Source organism: Poecile atricapillus, chromosome Z (genome assembly GCF_030490865.1).
Source record: "Poecile atricapillus isolate bPoeAtr1 chromosome Z, bPoeAtr1.hap1, whole genome shotgun sequence".
Lineage (NCBI taxonomy): Eukaryota > Metazoa > Chordata > Aves > Passeriformes > Paridae > Poecile > Poecile atricapillus.
Genome location: NC_081289.1, coordinates 37549331 through 37573119, shown reverse-complemented (window position 1 = coordinate 37573119; position 23789 = coordinate 37549331). Strand labels below are relative to the sequence as shown.

General features: G+C 38.2%; 1 protein-coding gene across 1 annotated transcript in view; it reads left to right on the top strand.

The window, feature by feature from the left end:
* Nucleotides 1-23789, top strand: part of LOC131573767 (synaptotagmin-1-like) — a 333607-nt gene that overhangs the window by 287921 nt on the left and 21897 nt on the right. The window lies entirely within an intron of this gene.

Below are 23789 nucleotides of genomic sequence, written 5' to 3'. Positions count from 1 at the left end.
AAATATGACTACAATTCCTATTGTCTGTTTAATCTCACAAAATGTGAGCATTTCACTGCAATGTTGCAGATAATAGGTAATAGGGGAACTCACTACAGGTTGCCATGCTGTCTGCTGTTTGAGGTGCTAGGAAGATTGTTTCTGCATGTGAAGGGCTCAGGTGTGATTTCTTAAATATGCAGAGTTAGAGGTGCTCTGCATTTGCATACACACCAGAAATCAAAGTGACAATCTTGTGCATGTGGTAGGCAGTGAGGCTGATACATCCAGCATGCTCAGTACCTGCTAGCAGCCCTGGCAGCCTTTCCAAGGGGTGAGGCTGTGCACCCTGCGTGTGACAGGGCGTGTGCCACCTCAGAGGGACGCTGCAGTCAGCACACCTGGGGCCTGGGCTGTGTCCCAGCAACCTGGTGCAGCTCCCTGTAGGTTTCTGTTCTCTGCTGTGTCTGGAATTTGGACACAAATTACTGTCTAAACTGCCAATTAGTTGAGACCAAATTAAATAACAAGATGCTTTATAAGGTGAGGTCTTTCCAGGAGAACTTTGGTTTGTATGCCTTCTGTTCAGAAGAAACAGTTGCTGCCTACCATTGAGAATGAGGCTATTTCCAGCACAGTTCTAGGACTGAAAACTTTTACAGCTGCCACTAACACACAGATGATGTAATTGCTCATTTTAATTTACCAAGTGACAAGAAAAAAAGTGGTTTGCTCTTGTTTTTTATAGTCTTAGCGCAAGGTAATAGCTGTATGCAAAATAAACAGAAATGGGAACTTAATAAAAGCTACCTTGAAGGTTTTATTTACCACTTTCGATGACTAATAACTGGAGGCCTTTCCCATAGTGAAGGGAAACAGTCTTCCATCAATAACCAGTTATTTTTTTGGTTTTTGTTTATTTGCACCTAAAGTCATCCACTGCACAGCAACAGATATAAAAGTGAAGGACGTACAAGTGTTGTTGTAGTCATTACTCAATAAAGTCTAGCCTTTTCTTGTCCACAATGGACACTCGATTAAGACACACCACTAATAGTTTCTCTAATGCTCATAATGAACAAATTGCAAATTAATGTTCATAAGCACATTTACTCTTAATGGTTTCCTAATGAAAGATTAGATTCTCATAATGACAAAGCGTGGGGATTTTTGACTGAGGGTTAGCTCTGACAGCCAGATCATCTATATTCTTCTCCAAACTTTGTGAGAAATGCGATGGATAATGGGTACTCGGCTTCTAAGAAGTGAAAGAGAGGGGCAGGGGAGCCACTAATGAACTGAAGGGCTTCTACAAACTTCAGATGGAAAATATAGTACATCGTGTTAGAAATAACTATGAGGAAATGAATGGACTTCATCTTCTTTATGTTCTGAGGCACATGGAGGACATTTAAATTTCTAGGGAAAGAGAGGTTTTGTTCTCCTTTTTTAGGGCCATGCCAAATCTGAAACATCATGTTCTCTCGACAAACAAACCCAATGGGATACCATAGTTGTAGCAGGAATTCAGAAGTCACTGACAGTGATAAGTGGCAGTTAGTCTGGTATTCCTGAGGCAGTAATTATAGATGAAATAATGTTGGTTTAAAGTAGATCCAGTATCTTTCATTAGGGAATTTATCTTTTGAATAAATTATGCAACAACAACTTTGGAAATCAGGCTGAGATTCTGTTGTCATTATTCACACTAAATAATACCTGCTCTCTAAGTGCTAACAAAGGTGACAGGATTTTATCTTGATTAGCAAATATTTCCGCCTAGTTTTGTTACTTTCTCTAGATACTGAAATGTCTTTTCATATTATAAAACTGAAAATTTTGCATGACAGTGGAGATGCAAAGGTTAACAGTCAAATGTGAACTCAGACTGAATGTTACATATATATTCAATGGCACCATTAACAAGAGGTGAAAATGCTGTAGTTGACACAGATGGGGGAAACAAATCCTAGTGGTTTGTCAAAAATAGGCAAAAAATACCTTTTTGTTATTGTTTTGAGTTTGGGGAATATCTTTTAGTTATTCTTTCCTGGTTTTGAGATGATGCTGGAAAAGCAGAATACAGATGTTTGGAAAGGGTTCTGCTTTTCTCTTGCACTCATCCTTTATGCCTCTGGGAAGTTTACCTGCCTCACAGAGAGAAGGAGCAACGCCGTGGCTCCCACAGAGGGAGCGCTGACGAGCATTCACAGCACAGTGGTGGGCAACTTCATGGCTTCCTTCTGGCTGCTTCTCTCCACATCTCAAGTATTACTGCTGCCAGTAAATATCTGCTACACCTTTGACCTCAATGATGTAGGAGGTTTCAGCAATTACATTGTCTTTAGCCCAAATAGAAAGAACCAGTCGCTGTGACTCAGCAGTCATCTGAATTTTTACTACTGTATATAAATTTATTAAATTTATAATTGTGGTCTATTGGGCTTAAATACATGCTTGGCTTTCTTTTTATATGTATATTTACGTTATGGAGATAGAGAGAGCCCTGTTACAAAAGTACCCAAAGCAAGACAGATTGAAGTATATTGAGAGCACTATCTTTCCTGGCATTTTTACAGGGCCTCAGCTGGTAAACTTTAATCCTTCCAGTCAGCATATATAATACTTAATGGCTACTACAGTTTAAAAAACAGTTGCAGTTTTAAAAAAAGCAACAAAAAAACCACACTTTATAAAAGTATTTATCACTAGCATTTTTCATACATCTCATTAGCAGTCAAAAGCCAAGCATAAGTTACTTTGGAAACAGATAATGAAAGCAACAAATTAATCATCAAATTCATTAGATTTACTGTAACAAAACCCTATCACCCATCTGAGCAGTAAACTCCCAGGTCTTAAACTTAATTTCAACATCAGGCTGAGCAAACCTTGGCTCAAACACTGAAACTATTTAGCCTGAGTTTATCAAGTTACTGCAACAAGTGGAAATTATTAGTTCTGGTGAGCAATGGCCTCTGGCAAGCAATTATGCATATTCTAAAATGGCATTGTAATTATTTAAATTATGTTCAAATGGATTGCTAATGAATCTGACATCTGGAAGGTGATGTGTAGGAATTAAGGATACAAAGCAATTATTTTTGTTTATCTGAACTTGGTGGTCTTGAGTGGCTTTATAAGCATACTTCACCTAAAATGTCTATGAGACTTAGAAGCTTAGGTCTTGGAACTTAGACTCCCATGTTACTCCATTGGTTTGGTTTTGTTTTAATTTCATTTAGGTGATTTGCAGACTTGGAAGATTTCAAAACCAGTTTATGGTTTAATCTCTCCAAACAGTCCTTAGAGACATAATCCAGCTAATTCCTTAATAAGAGCACAATGCAGCTCGCCAATGCCATTCAGTTCACAATGGTTGTCTGTTAGTTATAGTACTTCATTAGGTTCATGATCCCTTCTGCTCCAGAAATGGACAGGAATTATCTGCAGCTCCCCTATGAGATATTCATATAAATCCAAGTAATACTGATTTCAGATACAGATTTAAACGAGTGTGAAACTTTATTCTAAATTCATTTTAATCTTATTTATAGTTATAATTTTAACTTGTTTTCTAAAGTGAAATTGGTTGTGTAACCCTCAGTGCACTTGAGTAGTAGCTAAATGTGGTCTGTGGGATAAATATGGTGCTTCTTTTTACTACATAGAAAAATTTGAAATACATACACACATTTGTACAAACAATTCTACAGATTTCCATCTATTCAGCCATATCCTCCATTTGAATTCAATTTGTTCCTAACATAAAATACAAACTTTCATTGCAACTTTCATCAGCTTTCCCTGCTTTGACTAAGCCAATTGTTGAAATAAATTACCTGAATACCTTGAAAAGCATTTTCCCTCTAAACCTTCAGGAGTGGCTGGGGCTGGCTCCTGAGCAGACTGTCATAAGGTGTTTGGCCACTTAGGCCCTTCAGGTTATGTGCCTTATTTTGGTTTTGATTTGGGTTTTTTAAGAACTTCAGTGGCTCTGTATATAATGGTGAAATACTGGTTTGTATCAAGAAGTCACCTTTTAGCAGCTGGTAGTAAGCATAAGCCTTAGCACATCTTGTCATCTTTTCAGGCTTAATTTCAGTATGGTTTATTCTTTCTAAAAACCTTTGGAAGTTAATGTGCTTTTGCTCTCTTTTTATTTTAGTATGCTTAGCTTTTAGTGAATATATTTACCAGGCATGTATCCTAGAAGCAAGAAATACACCCTCCCCTTATGTCCTCAGCACTGCTGCCTCTCAGCACTCCCCAGTTTAGATGGGGACTAGGTATCCTAGCTGGCATGGGCTCAGGTATTGCCTTAGGAACTGTTGCCAAGTAACAGATACTGTAGCAGACCCTAAATTGTACTTTTTACCGCAAATTAATGCTTAGAAAGAATTGCAAGGAGAATAGGATTGTCACTGGATTCATGTGCTCTTCCTTCTGCAGAAAGCTGCAGATACAGTTGTGAAAAGAAAGCGGCCCATTATGGGGGGAAGCTAATCTCAATATTTGAGTTATAAATAGAAAATACACAGCACCCCTTTGTATCTGCCAAGTAAATACTCATAGAGCCATCTCTGGGGACCAAGTGGTTCTGTAGCAGGAACACATAGAAACTAGCTAGTTTTCTAGAATTCGAAAGATTGCATTCAAATTCAAAAGGCTTGATCCAATGTTCTTAGAAAAGAATTGAGAAGTTAAAAATTATTTGGAGACCATCTCTTTGAAGGCCAAGTGAATGCTCATTCTGCAGTCAGAGCATTCACTTTAATAACTTCATGAAAATATAAGAAACCTTAAAAGCTGGCTAACACGAGTGCAATAATATGGGAAAAGAAATCGACCATTAATGTCAAGGTCTTGCTATAAGCCCTACTGTAAGCATAACTCAGAAAGTATTAAGAGAAGAGAAAACAGCCTTATTAAAAGATTAAAGTAAAAATAAACAGCAAACCACCACCACCACAGCTGTATTTTCAACTAGCCTAATCCTAAGGAATCCAGCAGAGATCAGTACCAACAAATACTCTAAGATCTCTACTTAGTGCAGAGAATTTCTACATCATCTAACATCTCAGTCTCTCTGCTACACCAGCAGAACTTCCAATAGCAGATGGCTGCAGCAATGTATCTCTCACGCTCACAAAGTGATCGCACAGCATTGCACTAAATTCATTGTGGGCTCCTACAAAAAATCTCCATCACATCAAAACCTTTCTCTCCTGCCTGTAAGAACATTCTTGTTGGTGACATCTTCTGTAACACTGGGCGGTAGGTGGGGGGTTACCTGAAGTTGTCCTTCCTCAAAAGTTAATTAAGGTGTTTTAGGGAGTTGCTTCTTCTAATCCCAAGTCAAGCCTTTGACATCAAGCCAACTTCTTCCTCAATTTAAAAGCTGAAGCAAGCGCCAAAATCAACATATATTCCGAAGTACAGTGTATCCATCATAGAGGCTAAGTTAAAGGATACACAGACTTTCATATTTCAGGGCATTTTGGAAAGTCTTAAGTGGAAATTGTCAGGTAATTGTCCATTTTGTAGTGAGTCCACAATTTCCACTGCATCATATATACAGCTTTTGCACAAAACAATGTATTGTTTTAGATGAACAGTCAAATTTGTTTATTCATACAAAGAAGCAGAGTCAAATTGTTGTGTTTTGGTTTTTTTTCTCCTGTGCACAAAATGAGCAAAACAAGACCATGCTTTCTGATTGTCAGAGAAGTTGTACTAAACCAGTGGGCATTGCTGTGAGTAATCTAGGGCAGGCACTGTGCTGAAAAAGTGCCTTGGCTTAATAGCTGTATGAATAGCTTCTCGATTTGAGAAAGGAAAGGTTATTTCATGTAGACACTGACCAAAGGTATACGTGGTCAGTGCCCAGCTGGCTGGAATCTGCCAATCAGTAGTCATCAGTTTCTGGTATTTTTATGGATTTCCTCCTCCCTTCCCCAAAACAAAGAATATTTAAAACAAAGTCTTCTTATTCTTTCATTGGAATAGCCATATCTAAACAATGCATTTGGTGTTTGTATGCCTGTTTCCTCCTGATTAAATTATACTAAGTTTTTATTTGGTTGTGCCGTCCCAAAGCCAAGTGTAAAAAAGTATGTTAATCATCTCATTTTCATATAAGTAATTAATGCTCTAGATTTTCAAGTTCCTAAAGAATTTCATAGCAATGTGAGTGGCTGTAAAATGGATATAGAAATACTTAGATAGATTTTAGGATCCTTAGGGAAATTAGGCAGTTCTGTTACAAGTAAATTTAATTTCTTTTTACTCTCTGAAATTTGCAGCCTAAATATATTTTTAATGGGTTTTAAGAAAAAAAAAATGGAAAATAAAAAAATATCTTTTTCATCTTTATAAATACAGTTTAGATAAGTGCCTAAATGTGCAGAGAAAGTAAGTATAAATGAGACTATTTCCTTTTCACAACAATATAAAATCATACAGGTTTTTAAGACAGTGTGATGAGTGTTTTGTTAGCACTGTTGGTGCACTTGAGATTTGATGAAGTTTGTGGCACTGTCTGAAGAACTAGAAACAGTTTTAAAATTTTTTACATTACTTTACATCCCACATGCATCTTTTGTTTGTTTAATCCATGTGGGTAGAAAAATTATTAGTTTTGTGGTTGCTTGTTATAGATCTCCTGCCTCTGTTTCCAGTGTGTAACTCCTTTATGTGCACGTCAATGGAAAGAAACATTTCACAAATTAGACCCTTGATTACTCCTGAAAGGAGCAGGGGTTGTAAGAAGGGAAATGCATGTTTCCTCTAGTACACTGCTAAAAACATCTGTGACGACAGACAGAGCATGTGCTTTAGCATAAGAAGAGAGATAAGAAAACGTGTTTGTAGTTCTTGGTCGGTATCATTACTTTACATAAATCCTTTATGGGTTATAGCTGTTCAAATCTGTCCGCACATTTGGCAAGTGTTCTCCAATGACAGCTGTGAGATGCTATTTGGCAAAATGAAAAGGAAGCTTTCCCCTTGCCAATTCCAAAGTTTATTTTCCAAAACCTTTCTAACTAAAGGTAAAAGTCAAGTCCTGTCCACTCTTCTACTGATGCAGTTCCCCAAAAAGGTCCCATTACCCTTCTTGAGGTAACAGAAGAGATGTACAATCTTGTTGCTGAGATTGGGATGCCAACATCCAGTTTTTGTGCCTTTTGTCTCTCTGAGTAGAGTGATATGAATCTCAATGGGCTTCTTTTCAAATATTTTATTCCTCGCTCTCATTTCCATGACGCTGTGGATGAGGTAGGGAAGCCAGCATTTGAGCCCTGTCCCAGCACAGGTCATGCTGCTTCAGAGCCACTTTGTTCTATTTGAGACAGTCTTGGGGTGGGGGAGCCAATTTGGTTAACTGGAGATTACCTGCTAACAAAGTGAAAAAGCAAAGCCCAGAAATGCCACTTTTCCCCAGTAAAGAAGGAATTTTGTGGGTAGAATATAAATTTAGCTGGGTTTTATTTCTGGCTGTCATTTTTGTCCATTTGTTTATTAGCTGTGAAAGTCAACACAGTCTCTTCTTCATGAGAGTCGTCTTTAGCATGATGAACATGTATGTGTCACTTCTGTGAAATCTGCAGATGTGCTGAAGGGGAAAATAAGGTTGGGTAGGAGTGAGGGATCTACACAAGTAAACCCTTTATTTAGATAGTGATTTAAGACAGTTGAGGTGCTAAACAATTATTTTACAAAGCTGAAGAAAGGAATCTGGTCTCTTTTTTTAACTCCCTTAACAATATGGTTAGTTTTGAAGCCAAAGCTGGGGTTTTTTCCTCTGCTATACAAGCCTTGTTGATAAGATGGAGCCAGCTGTGTTTCTTTCAACTCATGTAACTAATCACCAACATAATAAAATAGTAAAACTGGTAATATGGAGGGAACAGCTCCTGACATTTTGTAATTATTAATGCAGTGAGTCTAGGCCTCTCATGTTTGAAAAAGTATCTTTTTTCTGTCTTCTTGATGAATATGCTATTAGTCATTCCCAACATGAATGCCTTTCAATTCTGCTGAGCTGTCTTCAAATTTACAAATAGCAACATTTTTTTCTCAATTTAAATCAAAGTAATTTCTGTGCAGGGGTTTCTTGCTGCATCCCATCAAATCAGATGTTAATGAAATTATTACTGAATAATAAAATATGTAACTCTAGTTAAGGAAAGACAAAAATAAAGATGAGAACATCTGTCCAGCTTGTGTACTGACAGATAAAACCTTTTTTATTTGACTGCAGACTTCAAATGCTATGTAACACAATTGACCAATGTGGAATGGATAACATATAGAAATTTTCTTAACAAATATGCTTAGAAAGAAATCTCTCATAAAGAATCCCATCCAACGCAAAGTTCCTCTGTTTACTACCTCTTTTGTGAGAGCAGAACACAGGATTTATAAGATCTGATTTTGTGAACTTCATCACAATATAATCTCTCATATCTGAGTTTTTCAAAAATCAAATAGAGATATATATTATAAAGCTATGCATGATCTAATAAGAGCTATGCATAATCTTACAGGAGGCAGATCCAAATTCTAATTCCTGTCCTGTAAGTATGAGCATTTTGGGATCCAAATGTAATCTCTGCAGCTCAGCAGCATCTTTGGAGGAACAGCTTCAAGTCAGAGAAGTAAGGGGTTCTGTTTGATCTCAGCTATGAAGCCAAATTCATGGGATCTCCTTCTCCAAACTCCCTGTGGTAACACAGAACACTTTACATATACAGGTCTGCAGGTTAAATCCACCTTTCCACTGAAGTGAATATGATAATGTCCTGATTGAGCCCTAGTGAGAAAAAAGCATCTTATATTCTTTTTGAGCCTCTTCAGAAATCTGCAGTACAGCTGGCTCCAGGGCCAGTCTCGTTCCTGCACTGTTGTGAAAGGATGGATGCATTCCTGCAGTAAGTCCCAGGAAGCCAAGTTGAAGTACTCAGCTGTATCAGTTGCTTCTCATCAGCAAACCATCACCTGCTTATCAACATCTGAGGATGCTAAAAGTAGCGATTATGAGAGCTTGGAACAAAATGGGTTTTTTAAGTTCAGAAGCCCTGACTATGTGGGATGTGAAGAAATGCTTATGTAAGGATGTGACAGCATCAGCAAGTCTTGTGCTGCAAATTGTTTAGCTGGTTGGAAGCTAAGTTAGTTCAGGCTGCTCCCTCGTGGACAAAAAAAATAGAGGGGCAAAGTATTTAATTTAAAACAAGTGCACGTTACTTTAGGAATAAGGTGCTTGGGATCTGGATCTAGAAAGCTGTGGGAGTAAAGTGTATCTGAGAGAAGTTTCTCTGAGGCTAAGCAAGCTTAAAGGGTGTTGGGCCAAGCTGCTTCCTGGATGGTGGTGGAAATCAGAGACTGGCTCAGCTGTTCCTGGAGATTACTTGTATTGCCCACTGCTGAGGAACATCTTCAGGAAGTTACTGTCTGGATTCTGGTTAGGAAGCCAGTACTTGATAAGAATAATCCTTTTCATCTGCTGCTCTGCTCAGTTTTTGTCGGGTAGTCCCTGTGGCACAGCAAGTGAGTGATTTCCTACATTGATTGAGTTCTTTGACATGAATTAGTCAAGAAATAGACTCAAGTATGAGATAGATGTTGCTTTTGTCTAATCTGGGGATTGATTGCATTTCTTTGATCAAGGTTTTAGTTCTTCCCATAACAAAATGAAGTAATATAAGAGAATCCACAACACAGCATTGACAGTCATTAGTTTCTAAATGAAATTACTCAGACAAGCACATCTTTCACATACACCAGTGCACACTTTCCTTTACTAGTACAACTGTGGTATTATGAAATACCCATTGCTGGAGAACCTAGGTATTATGGTCCTCATCTTCAGGTTCCATGAGGTAGCAGAGGATATGACTTGATTGCCTTTCAGCCTTGAGGGAAGGTGGAATGTTCTATTACGTTAAGAGGTGGAAAAAACCCAAGGCCAGCAGTAGTCCTCTGGCAATTTCAAATACAGTTTTGTGAGCAATGGAATTATAAGGCATGATTTCCATTAATTTCAGAGTGTGACTGGGTATTCTGATGTCTAATAAAATATGTGCTTCAATTGAAACCTTCTTCCACAGTTTGAACATCCACAGTATCTCTTTCACATGTCTGTTTTCTGGTGTGTAATAAGAGGTGAGCCCATCTTGGAGCTTTCACTTCATACTAGGATACTTAGTAGGCTTTCTGTATCCCATCTGGCTGCCTGCTTTCTGAAAACTTACAGGAATTTAATGTCTTCAAGAGGCCTGTGATCCTGGTCAATATGCTAAAAAGGATATGGAAAGGGGGCAGTCAGTCACCAGGCTGGTAATTGCACTCAAAGACAAAATTATTACCTACACTTTATTTCCTTGGGAAAAAATGTATTTTGTTTTATTGCAAATCCAGTGACAAACATTCTTTGAGTCATATTTAAATCTATTCTCATTTTCCTGCTGTGTGGTGGGTTTTCTTTTTCTTTTTGATCTCTGTATAAAGGAAATATTTTTTTTCCTTTTAATCTAGCTGCTCCAATCATTTCAGTGATCTAAATCACTCCATTACTCCTTCTCCTGACTCTGAATATCTTAAGGTATACCCTGATTTTAGAAACCAGGTGTTGTCTGTGTCGGTTGCCAGCATCTTTCTTTAGCAAAGAGCGTGGTCCCCAAGCATTCTGTTGTTGTGCAAGGTTTGCTTTATGCAGAGCATTGCCGGATAAGCCCTTTGGCTTTTCTTGTTTACATTCTGCTTGCTGTATTTTCTCTTTGTTTACAATTCCAGCACGCTTGAATCCTGATAGGTTAAACGGAAGGGAAGACAGGCATCAGACAGTTGGTGCCTGACCCATCCAGCACACGCCTCTTGCTTTCAGAACAGCCCAGTCATTTTTTCACTGGTACTTTGAGATGCATTCAAATCTGCCTTGGCATCTGTCCAGCCCTGCATAATATCAGGAAGAGAACATCCTGTCTGAGACAACAGATTGTTAGTTCAATTATATTCCTGAAATCGAGTTAAAATTCTGTGAAAGAGGCTTCAAAATTGAAGGACCCTATGGGAATGTTATGGGGTTTTTGTTCATTTGACTTATAGCAACCAAGCATACTAAATGAGATGCATTGTATAAGTGCGTGTTCTGTGTTGTTTATGGCTGTTTATGTTGTATTTGGTAACAGAGTGAAGTAAGTAAATTGATAGCACTGCCATCTAGAGATAAAACAAAGGTCTTGCGCTAAGCTTGATAAGGAAAGTGGAGGACCTTAGACTTGTTGTCTAAAATACTGTTAACAGATTTTTATTATAACCAGTGAGAAGTACTCTGAGCTGCTCTCTGAATATGGTTAATAACAATTCCTCATTAATAGTGACCAAATTTTATGTTACTGACCAGGGTTTTTGAAGTGTGACACAGTAATTAAATAATCCTTCAGTATCTTTGGGTCAGACTCATAAGCATTCAGGACCATTGCTGGTCTTATTGGACTGAAAAGTATATTTTTCTAATCAGGGTTGTGTCTGGCATATTGAAAAGACTGGTACCCTTGCTGTAACTCAATTCAGTCATTTTTTTTAGTAAAGAGAAGGTGGTGCAGTTTTTCTGGCAGAGATCCAAGCATCCATATAGTACAATAATGTTCTGTATTAATTCTAGCGTTGTTTCATTGGAAGAGTTCTGGTCAGATGCAAAATGTTCATGCTCAGTTTTGTATTTTTACCCTTGTTTCCTCTACTGATTTTTATTTAGTCTCAGCAGCACAAAAGCCAGCTTCTCCATCTGCCAGTTTTATCTCTCCCCATACACTGAGTGTTTATTTTCCTCCTTGTTTCTCAAATTGCACACATATCTGAAGAACTGAAAACTGGCTGTAACACATGGAGTTGGATCCTGCCATTTCACAGCATTCCAATAGGGCATATTTTCAGATTGTCCAATAGAATTCTATTAGGTGTAGTTTGTTTTATTATGTAAAGGGTGATAGAACTCAGATTTCGGATGTTCTAATGCTTTTTCAAATAAGCATTTCATGGCAACATAATTAGTATAGGCTTTGCGTCTTTGTGGAGTGCTCTGTGTTGACTGGATGTTTGGTCTGCTTGTGCATAAATGAATGTCACCTTTTTGCTCCTAGGAAACAAGACACCCTATCACTGTCTTGTTTAAAACTTGTCTAAAACTGTGTGAGTTTTATTTCTTGTCAACAATTTCTATGTGAATTTTATATGGGGTAATAAACTAGTTTGAATAGTACATATTTCTAAGTGATCTGCAAGCCACAGTGAAGAGAAAAAATGCACCAATTAGTGTCTCACAAACTAATCAGAAGAAATAAGGGCATAGAGTATATCAAACAGTATATCACTTAATGATTTCATCATATTTGCATAATAAAGGTACTGGTCAAGATAAGAAAAATCCCTAAATAATAACAGTGAAAAATATTTAAGAGAAACTGCATGTGAGCTGCCAGGAAGGCAAAAATTTGGGGTTCATAAAAAATGCACAGAGTTGCCATCTATGGATCACTGAAGACTGGGCACACTAACACAGTCACATCATGGTTTACACAATGTCACATAAAACACAAACCATTGTAGAAAAGCACACACTAGATCCACATACAGCTTGTCTTTTCAGCCCCAAAGTCCTCCTCCAGTAAACTGAAGCGTTAATGTTGGTTCAACTGCAAATTTTCAAACATTACACCAACAGCATATGCTGATATCAGACCTCCAGTTCTAGTGTCATAGCCATGAAGCTCAATAGATAACACACTAAATAATTAAAGGCAATGAAGGGCAAGACAGAACTTACCTAAACAAACAAAAGACTTCTGCTATTATTTTTTATTTCAAATAAGAACAGTTCATGAATTTAAACTCCAGTGGGTGACAGGACTTCAGCTTAGCTGTGTACTTTTGAAAATCCCATCCATACTTAGGCTTTTAAATATATTTACAACTATCATTGTAAAAGTATTACTACTTTTATCAACTTTTCCTGGGTCGGTCAGAAAGACCAAATTTTCATGAACCAGCAGTTTAGGGGCCAAGTTTTAATAAACTGAAAGGCAGGAGGTTGGTGTCTCAGTTGTATCTAAACTCTTTTGCACAGCTCTGACAGCACAGAAAAGCTGTTAATTTTTTTTCAGTGAATTAGAGGCCTTAAATTCAAAAAATAGTTTCTAATACTCAAGGCTTAATAAGTATTTTAGGGCTTAAGTTAATGCTTACCTGAGTCTCTTGGATATGCATTTAATAGGAAGACGAGAGAGGGCATGGGAATTTAACCCTCTGTCAAGTGACTTGAATAACCAAATTTGAAAAGGAGCACTCAGAAGAAAAATGTGCATATTGCTTATTCCCTTGAGCCCTTTCATCCAAAAGCTGATTCTGAGATGTCAATGAGCAGTATAAAAATATTTTAAGGAGTTTAGACTAGTAAATACACTTCCACTTCTAAAGTATAATAAAAGGAAAAACTCTTTTTTCCTGAGAGGTACCGCTAGCATTTCTCAGGGAGTCTCTAAAGGTTAGTATTCCAAATGGCTCTGCAAATGCAGTTGGATGAGGCAATGGAGATATGGGTGGCATGGAAATGCGACTAATTTAGTAGTTGTTTCTGCTCTGAACCTTTGAAGAAATCTTACTTTCTGGTTCCCACTTTGGAATGTGCTTTGTGGGTGGGCTTTAACTGAGAACTTCCTAACATAAAATGTTTGTATGATCCCAGAAAAGTGAAACCTTATAGATTCAAGACCTTTATCTATCCTTATCCACCTGAGTGTCCTAACCAGTGCTTTGCAAAGTCAAGACATACCCTGCCAGATGCCCTTGCCTCAGGCACCTTCTTATTTCCTTGTTTGTAGATTTGAGAAGAGGGTTTAATTACCTGGTCACCAGCCAAGACTGTACCCTGGTAAGATAGGAAAAGAGAAGGTGGAGTATTAAATTACCTCATATTGAGTAGAAATTTATGGAGCAGAAATAGGACTGGGGTTACTGCTTTCCTTGTGCATGTTCTACTCAGGAAAACCTAGTCTTCGAAATTACCTTCTCTGTTTGCAGGGACAGCTACATTTTTTTGCCAAGCATGCAAAGGCTGTTCTCTGTGCAGAGCTCAGTCACCACCTCTCAGTTTGTCTCTGTGCTAAGGATAAGCCAAGCTAGCCAGTGTACATCCCAGTGGGATCTAAAGTGTGCAGTTTTCCATATCCCTAAACGTTTAGGAGAATGAGGGCACCTCCACATGTTAGGTGATTGAGTGAATGTGTTCTGTGGAAGATGCAGTGGTGTGTTGTTGGACACTTAAGGAAAATAGTTTCCAGAAAACACTTAACAGCTATGTCCTCTGACATGTATATGTAAGGTCTTTTTACATTTACTCTTCTTGGTACCCAGAGTTTGCCAACCTTGTTCTGATTGCTGCTTTAAGCCTTAAAGTTGACTCTCCACAAGTCAACTCCAGATTTACTAGTACCTTGCATTTTGGCCATATGTAAAGGTCTTGGGCTAAGTTTAACCTTGGAGAGCATTTCTTTCTGCCTTTATTTGCACTCTTACTTCCAGTGTGGAACAGGACTGCCCCCTGTTGTATAGAGCCAATGTCCAACTAAGAGGCACTTGTGTGCTCATGTAACAGTAATAGCTATAGGAAGTCTTGAATTTCCTTGGTTTTACCTCATTCTTTCATCTGTGCTCACATCCTATATTTCCTGAGACTGTTGTGTATTATTTGTGTCATGGCTCTACTTACGATCTCCAGTCAGTTTGATCATGCTCATGTCCTGAAAAACTTAATAATAAAAGCCACATAGCCAAATTCTAAATATTCTTTCTTCATGCTGTCACCTGAGCATGAATCAGGAATGCAGTGGGCAAACAGGAAATGGTAAATTCTCCTTATTTAATGCAGAGAGGCAAGTATTTTCTCAGGGAGGAAAAGTTGCTTACAATTGCTGCTAGCAGTGTTCAAGCCTGGAGAACCAGTAGCCAACACAGTTTAAAAACTCACAGCTGAAAAACTGCTCCTCAGGTTTTTATACTCACAGAAATTGAGGTAGACAATTCCCCAGTTCAAATTGAAATAGATTTTTTTTTTCAGCTTATCCTTCATACTCAGTCTCACTGACTGAATGGAGGAGCATCTGTAGATTTCAAAGAAAATTTTGGTACATCTGTAGCTGAAACTGTCTCAAATTTCCGTTGAATCAGATAAATCTCATCAGATATCCCTGAAGATGATAAGAGGATCAATGCTGTCAGCAAGTTCAAAGCAGCATGAAAATACAGTTTGATGAAAAGCAGCTTCATTGTAATGCAAAAAACAGCACCCCAGCTATTCCTGTAGTGCATGTGCAAGACTTTGAGTGATTTGAATAAAGGATGCCTGATACAGTAAAATAAGACCTGAAATGATTACCTGTAGAGTAAATGGACCTGCTCATCATGCAGGTCTTTGAAGAGATAATGCATACACCTGTTCAGAAGATGTAATAGTTGTGGTTGAAATACCAGGTCTGAAACACAAGGGTTATGATGGATGGTTAAGCTTTAAAATCACTTGGAAGCAGCTGATTTTAAGTTGCCATGGCAAAGGATTTTCAGACAATGAGAAGCTTTTACATTAATATCTTTGTAAGCCTTGTTGTGATAGAATTGTCTCTGAAGAGCAGTCTCTTACTTGCTCCTGCTGACACACACAGTTATAAAATCATCAAGTAATTATATAGTGCTGTAATGACTTTTTGGATTTCTTCTCTATTGGTTTTGCCACTGATTTGCAGATTCCCTTTCTGCTAAATTTTTATAATAGGCAACTGAATTAATCAACATTTTGTTACCAAAATTTTTCAAGATATCCCTTGTGTTTACAAAAAATATCTGGGTAGGGAAATTACAATGGTTTTCCATTGTGTTAGTCTATTAATTTTGAACAACAAATTAATAAAATCTGTCTGAATAAAAACACTTTCCTTTGACAACTTAGGTGGTTTGGGCTTTTTTTTTTTTTTTATTTTCTGGCTAACATGAGTTTTTTGGGGCATATATTTTGCAGTTAGGTTCTATGGTCCTCTTATCTTCTTCCTCAGTGACCAAAATATAAGTCTGAAAAAGCATGTCCTATCTGAGCTCAGGGTGAGATAAGAAGCTTATTGGTAGGGGAAATTTGTAGAGAATTTTGCAGGGACTTTGTTTCAATTTTCGGAGGAGAGAGAGTAGTGTCCACTCTTCTCAAGACAGCTTGGACTTGCACTGGTTGTTGCTGGTTCACTCTAATGTTGCTCTTGCACCAAACAGGAGCAGAACAAGGCTTTGTTTCAGTGGCTAACCAGCCCTGGTTGGCCACTCGTGCACATGGAGTCTCAAGGCACAGAAAATCAAAGGCCAGAATTTGTATTCCTGTTAATCTTCACCAGCTGCACAGCAGCTCCCAGCTGATGCAAATGGTGCTGGTAGCACATTCTGTGTGTCAGGGGCTGGGAACCAGTAATACCAGTCTCCTCAGTGCACCTCCCACTGCCTGTGGGTTTGGGTGCTTTGGAGGTGACTTCCTAAGGTGTCACTTTTCCTGCCAGCTGCAGAGACAGGATGCAAAAGGGGAGGGTTACGGGAAGTGAATTTTCCAAGGAGGGCTTTGAGGAAACCAGCACTGAGTCTCTAGCAGCAGTGAAGCTCTGACATTCATGCCTAGTGGCACTTTGTCATATTAAAATTTAATGGGCTTCAGGACATAAAGTGAGGTGTATTTGTTCTGACACACTTTTAATTAAGGTTTTTATCAAATTCCTTTTCCTTTAATATTTATTTTAGATTGGCCGTTCCTTCTCTGGGATTCTGTAGGTTTGAAAAGCTTTCAGATAGGGCTTCAATTGCAGCCTTTCAATGTAATTATTAGTTGTGTGTTACATGGGAATGAAGCTGGTTCTTTTAAGTTAGCACAGTATAAACACTTTGTACTCTCAGCTGCTATGCCAATGCACAGGACTGGGATCCACATCACAATGCATTGTCTCCATTCTCTGTACTGCAACACAGACTATTTATTCAGTTCAGTGGCAGCTGCAGCACAGAAGTAATTGGGCCCTGAAAAGTCTCTATGGGTATCATTAATTTAGCACTAGATTTTAGTCTTAGGAGGTACCTAAATGCCAATAACAACATACAAACATATTCAAAGACAAACAGATTGATTGGATTACATAAATAGGTTGATCAGATTAATCTCAAATCCATATATTATTAGACATGTGTTATTAGTTATGCAGAACATGGAGTCAACTGATGTGAGTGTGTGGAAGACAATCTTTGTACATCAGTCTAAATTGTTAGCTGTTAACTCTTTGAAATCAGCCAAAATATTTAAGCTGAGTAAAATGAATGATTCACTAATCTATAAAGATTTTTCTGTTATATTTGAGGGCTGCTTAAATAAAATAGCCCAAAATTACAAAAAAAAAAAAAGATAAAGTAATGTTGGGAGAAGATTTAGCAATAAATTAGTGGGGCGGGATATGAAATTAAGGATGCTGAATAGTGGGTGGGGATAAGCTCATTTTATGTAACAAGATAATTTAAAAAGTGAAATACGAAAATAGCTGTAAAACTGAGAAATAACTGCATTGCAGCTTTCACATGTTCACAGCTCTTCCAGAGATCTTGAAGTCTATAATTTGAAGGAGCAATGAGGAACTATTCACCTGATACGCAAGCACACCAGGGCTTAAATTCTCCAATCTTTCTCCCATCATGGAACAGAAAATTGTTCACCACACAACTGAAGAGCTGGTGTCCCCTGCCTGTCTGTTCACATGCTGTGGACAGAAAATGTTACAGTCATAGAGTGAATGTGTTTGTAGTCTGGCAATAAGAGGAGCTCTGTAAGCCCACAGGAAAGCAAATAGCAAGAAAGGATGCCATAACATTCCTGCAGCCCTTGCCTCCCTTCTCTCCCAGAGGACATGCAGAGAAGACCTTGCAGTCCAGGCTGCTGAGCTGGATTTATGGGGGGGTTCAATCCACACATTCCCCAAACTGCAGAATGGCTTTCTAGCTTTCTGGTTCATTTTTGTTCTGTGAAGCCACAGTTCTGACTAAAGACTTTGGCTGGTTTGAGCTGGAAGTGTTGGAGCTGCTATTGATCTGGGTATGCAAGATGGCCATTTATTTCAGGGAGGGAGTCCTTTGCTTTGGCATTAATGTAGGTTTAAAATAACTATACCATTTGAAGAGTAGGTAGTGTCACGACTTTTTGAAATTGTATGCATTGGCTTTGCGTTTTCCAGGAAAAATTGGTTTCAGTCCTTTCTGTTTGCTATAGAAACACAACAGTAATTTCTGCTGAACTGCTTCTCAGAGGTAGGCAGCTGTGAATCATCCAGTAGCTGTGAGGGGCATCAGCCAAACATGCCCTTAATGAAATGACTAGAAAATACTTTTCAAACTTTCCAATTGCCTAAAATGTCACTGAACCATACTAGAGTTATCTAAGGAAACTTCCACTGCCAGGATGGTGTTTTGGTCTGTCACGGGTACCTGAGAATACATCATACAAGTAATAGGACCAATATTGTGAAGCTGATGTTTCATTATTTAAATGATTAATCATGCAGTATGTTTGACTTTTCAGAAAATACGTATAGCAGCACAGCTGTTGTTGTAGCAACAATGTAAGGGAACATAAAAGAGTGATAGCTATGACAGATGAAAATGTGAGCAGAGATGTGGGTTCCAGTTTGTTAGGCTTGGTGCTTTGGTCAATAATCTATAATGTACAGATATTTCTGTAGTAAATAAAATCCTGAAAATACTGCTTTTCTACTATCATGCAAATCCCTTGTGTGGGACTAATCTCTTGCAAGAGTGTTACTAAACAGGTGTCATCCTCTCTCATGCCCACACTGCTCCCAAATCAGCATAATTTGTAGTTCTTATAACCAAGATATCCTGGAAGAAATTAATAATCATTCCCCTTGTACAATATTAAATTAGCATTTTGCATCATCTGTGGCCAATCCCAGAAGACATTTGCATCTGAATGAGATCAGTATACATATACATCAAATTATTAAGCATGGAGGCAGAGTTTTTTGTAAAGTGACAATCTTTTAGTTTGTCAAGTATTGATGGTATTTAAACTGAACAACTGGAAATTTCTGATTTAGAAGTTTTTAACAAATCAAGCCTGTGATTATATTCCCCATCTGTTCTGTTTAGTTGCATGTTTGATGGAAACTTGTGCAATCGTTTTTATAAACGGTTTTTATAAACGGTTTTTTGTCTTTTTATACATTTTCCTCTTTCTCCTTTTTATGGCTTTTTTTTTTTTAATGCACCTTTCTCTATGGATAGAGATAAATGCATTTGCAGTATATCTTACATATTGTAGGACATTCACATCCATGGGCTCTATCATTTTGGGAAGCACTGCTGATTTTAGGTCTAAGCAACCTTCTTATGGACTTGAAGCTGTTGCTGTAAGGGCCTGAAAAGTGTGTGCAGCACCTGTCATGCCTAATATGCATAAGCAGTAGATTGCAAAAAAGAAGTTACAGTCTCAACAGTGAAGTCCTTCCCTGGTAAAAGGTAAGGTGGGGTTTTTAGATGCTGGAAGGAGACGGACTATCCTCATCAAGTGAGAAAGAAGGAGCAAGTATGGAGTAACTCACATATAAATGAGAACAGTACATTCCTAATGCGTATTTATGTTGAAGTTTCGATCTGAACAAGTCAAATTCTCGTGAGGGGAAAAGCACTTTTCATTTGTCTTTGGTCCTTAAATTGAACTTCGGATCGCAAGATGGAAAAATCATTATTAGGGAATTGGTCTAGGGATGAACACGAACTTGATTTTCTAGTTCAACAAAAGACTTGTTCAATCATGTTGGAGTGTGTGAAAGATGATATAGAATGCTACTGGACTGTAAAGGCATGGCTTTTATACAAATTCAGCGCAGATGTAACCGATTTAGTCAAATGCAAAGCACTGTAACCAGATCTAAAACAAAGGTAATGCCATTCTTTTGAACAACCAAGTATGTCACATCATTTGTTCAAGGAGTGATCCCCACATTTTAGATGTTGGGTCATGTGTTTAGAGTTGACTTTTGAAATTCCATCAAGTATGCCTTTTCACTTGCTGGTCTTGGTGTGTCTAGTGGACCTGACTACTGACAGGCAGACTAATTGAAAAATAAATTGAGATGTCACTAGGGCTTTTATCAAAGAGGAAAATATTATCATCTATTTTGCTTAGATTAGGTAGCTGAGACCAGATAAACAGAGAACAACAACAAAAAAAAAAAAATCAGGAAAAAAACGAAAGTGTGTCAGAATTATCCTAATGCAGCAGGTAGCTGTTCTGGTCTGGTAGATATACTGTGCTGCAATATCTGAAGCAGTGCCCCTGTTGTGATTCATTATCACTATATAGCACGATTGGAATTAATAACGAAAGACAATCATAAACTGATGATAGAAATTCTGGTGTTCCTACATGGTTTTATAACTAAGTGGCTAAATAACTGTTTTTGTGGAGATAATTCCATTACAGAGATAACAAAAGTAACCTTTACAGATAAGTAGTTACATAATTTAGTCTGGTAGGGCATTATTGGCCTAATTCTCTGCTTATCTGAACAGATAAAATTTCACCAATGATGACGATGATGTGCCCATTTATTCTAGCAGGGAGCTGTGCACAGTTTTAAATTATCTGATGTTGTCTGAAGTGCCTCCTTGTCTTTGCCTTCTTAGAATCAGTTTCTCACCGGGGTTGCTTCAACGGCAGCTTTGGGCAGCACAATTGGTTTTTGTGGCCTGGGGACTGAGCCTGGGATCAGGACATAGCAGGGTGCTGGCTGGCATCTAAATATGGTACACAGCATGGTCCTTATTCTTTTGTCCAAGAGTGCCACATAATTTTCACTGATCAGCAGTCTTTGTCTCTTGAGCACTAGCTGAGGAATTGTGTTTCCACAACCATAAACGCTGTAATTGTGCCTGCCTTTACTTTGTGTGTCATGCAGAGCTGTTACTCAAAAGTCCCACTGACTCACCTCGTGTGCACAGCCCATGTGCCTGTTCTGCCATCACTCAGTCTGCAACAGACTCAGCCAATTCCTATTTCTCAGGTTATCTTAGGTCTTTTTGTATGCAGCATTTTTAATTGACAATAAATCCAACTGGGATGCCTTGTTTTTGCAAAACACAGTTACTTTATTGTGCTAGAGGACTGTCGAACATTGATTGTGGAAAATATTATTTCTATTACAGCAAATGGCTTGAAATTCTCTCAGGCACATGATGTGACTCTTGGGGATAGTGCTGTGCAGGGCCAGGAGTTGGACTCGATGGTCCTCTTCCAACACAGCTTATTCTGTGATTCTGTGAAAATAACAATATTTACAGAAGTCTTTAAGAAATCAAGACAACAGTTTAGAAAAAGGGCTAGCTTTAGCCTCTTGAGTTCCTCAAAGCTCTGACTGCCTTGAAGCTCGACACTACCAAGGTTTCTAATCCTGGGAATGAAAACAGACAGGAGGATTTTCAAATTCTGTGTTTGGAGAGAGTAAACTCCATTTGGAGCAGGGCAGGAGGATCTCCCAGGAAGTCCTTTCTACATGAGTCTAGCAGCTACTAGAGCACAACCATGCCCCAATTATTCCACTCCTATAAGTATCCATTGGAGAAGGCACATCAGCCTCTTTCACTTTCAGGTAAACTTTATAGCTATTAGTTTCAGTGCTCCTTCCTCACTGCTGTCTCACCCTGGTTGTTTGTGAGTTGTTTGTTTTGTAAGAAAAGGCCTTAGAGGCCAATTCCTTGATCCCTTTAAATGATGGAAAAAATATGATGCAAAGACTAGCTCTCTGACCCCTTGCAATTTTTAAGAAACACCACATTTGAAACCGGTGAGCTGGTTTTATTGACCCTGGGCCTGGACATGTGTTGCTGTTCTTGGAATTGTATTTGAATAATTCTACTAGGACTTAAAGCATATTTTCATCTTGCACTTTGGAAAACCTATAGAGTACCACAAAGATAGAGAGAACCTTTGCAGTGCTTCTCCTAAATATGATTTTGAAAAACTTACTGCATTCAACAGGTAAGAAAAGTTAACTTCTTTAAAGGAAGCTTAGTATATTCTGTATCATCATTGTACCAAGCCAAATCTATGGTGACATGAGCAGCTTGTAATAGTTGTGAATATTTCTGTAGAATTTTTCTTAATGTAATGTTGCTCAACTAGAAATTTTTTCTCAATTAGTAAATCAAATTTTTGTATTCTGCAATAGCTGTGTTACTGTGCTATTTTCAGTTCTTAGCATGAAATGGTGAAAATTAAGTTGTGTGAATGCTACCACTTTCAGAATCCTTACATGAAGAAAGACTGTATCACTTAGAGACACAGCTATTAGGAGGTTTCTGAGTTTGCTGGATTTCTTTAAATTCTATCAGAGCCCCTCAGAGCAATGAGGACAGTTGATAATAAAAGTAATAAGAGAGTCATTCCACAAGATTTAATGTGAAACTGACTTAGAGCATATGAGCTAATGGATCAGGCTGAAGTACATAAATCTGGTTTGTTGTCTTTCTAAAATATCCTCTTTAGTTTGGCCAGAAAATACTATCTTGATGAAGTAATAATGTGATGAAATAGAGTATGTGCATACTAAAGAACAGACTGACTGGTCAGTGTTTCCCCTTTTCTTTTACATGTACAAATAAAATTTAATGAAAATAAACAAAGGAACTTGTCTGCTGAATTCTGGAAGGGAATGTCCTCATTCAGGTTGCAGCCATGGCAACAATCTGTGGAATTCAAATGTCCTGTGCTATGAATCAATTCAGTAAAATGATGATCTGGGTATTTAGTACTCCTGAAAGTCTCTCTTAAAAAGATTTATTCAATTTTATAGAACACAATATAAACAGGTATGAGATAGTTACCTTCTACAGCTTGAACACAGATAAAACAGGAGAAACATCATTAACATGATCCACATTAACAAAACAGGGCAAGAAACCTGGTGGTTTTAGTTCAGCATGAAAAAATGCAGATTTTTCACAGGTGCACATCTGCATGAGGGGTACCAGATTAGTCAGGAATCTTTGGGATAAAGCACTGCAGAAAGAGCTTTTCCCATGCTTCTTCCCCATGTCCCTTTCTAAACAGCAGAGAAGGACAGAATCTTTCTGAGTGATCCACAGGGAGAGCATAACCCAGGTGCTGCTTGCCTCATGACTCCATGAGACCACCTGCTTGAGGAGCCACCAGTCATGCCCTGAGTCAGTGCTGTCTTGTGTCCATTCCTTCTGCTTCTTTCACACTTGCCTGAGTTCAGAGGTTGATTTTTCCACAAAATAAAGCAAAATAGATGAGCAGCATCTGAGTAATATGTGGCACAGCTATTTTGCTGTGGAAACTGCGGGGAGAAGTTTTTGTGTCCAGCACTTCAAAATTCTACTTATGTCTGATTATTCTTCTGAATTGCTTTTTCTCTCCAGGAGGAAGCCTAAATAATAACGGAGAAAAGAGCTTTCTATTGCACTTAAAGCTGGAAGAGAACTATAGAAAATTGAGTGATAAATCTCCCAACAGTAAAAACAGTGTAACTCAGATTGCAGTAGCTAGAAAAATATTTACCAAAATGGTGGCAACCTGAGTAAGTTCATGCTGACCTGACAGAGTCAACCAGTATAGTTCTGGTTGGGTTTTCATGTCTGTTTTGATGTTTTCCTCAGTTCAGTATGCTAGTGATTCCACTATCTGAGGAGGACACCATGAATTTTCT